This window comes from Diachasma alloeum, unplaced genomic scaffold (assembly GCF_001412515.2).
Source record: "Diachasma alloeum isolate Michigan unplaced genomic scaffold, Dall2.0 Dall_scaffold_00296, whole genome shotgun sequence".
NCBI classification, from domain to species: domain Eukaryota; kingdom Metazoa; phylum Arthropoda; class Insecta; order Hymenoptera; family Braconidae; genus Diachasma; species Diachasma alloeum.
Genome location: NW_021680435.1, coordinates 475,998 through 476,603, shown reverse-complemented (window position 1 = coordinate 476,603; position 606 = coordinate 475,998). Strand labels below are relative to the sequence as shown.

The 606-nt window shown below is 46.5% G+C and overlaps 1 non-coding gene across 1 annotated transcript; it reads right to left on the bottom strand.

Annotated features, from left to right (window-relative positions):
* Positions 1-468: 468 nt before the first annotated feature.
* Trnas-cga lies at positions 469-542 on the bottom strand. Its single transcript has one exon. It is a non-coding gene; the product is annotated as a tRNA-Ser (tRNA).
* Between the last annotated feature and the right edge of the window lie 64 nt (positions 543-606).

Sequence of the window (606 nt, the reverse complement as noted above, 5' to 3'; positions counted from 1 at the left end):
TATTTAGAGCGATGCTCCAGTCTCTCTCAACTCCACCACTTTTTCGTCGGACCGGCCTCGATTCTTGACTCCGTCCGACCCTCCAAAGTCCCTTTCAACCGCCTCGCCACTACCCTCTCGAACGAATGACGGATTAAAATTGGAAAAGTTTCGGCGCCCTCTGATGCTATATTTTTTTCTCCTTCCTCCGGAGCCCTTGGGATACGCTCGAGGTATAATACAGGTGAAATGAAGAAATTTGTCTGATTTATCCCACCGAATGCGCTGGAACAACCTCAGCATTCATGTCTTTTTCCTGTTACCCGAGTGGAAATTCTGTTCAGGTCTCGATCAGAAACTGATCAAGTCCGATCCGAAATTCTGATCAGGCATGTTACGCCTCTGCCTTAGGTTTTTCCACTAGGGTTTCTCCGCCTTCCATCATTAGGCATTAATTAAATTCAATTTTTTGAGAGAAAAAATTACCAACTTCCTAGCCGGGAATCGAACCCGGGACCTCCCAATGTCGCGTCGGGTGCTCTTACCATCTGAGCTACCAGGACACTTACGAATTTCACTCTCAAATTGACTCATACCCGAGTGGAAATTCTGTTCAGGTCTTGATCA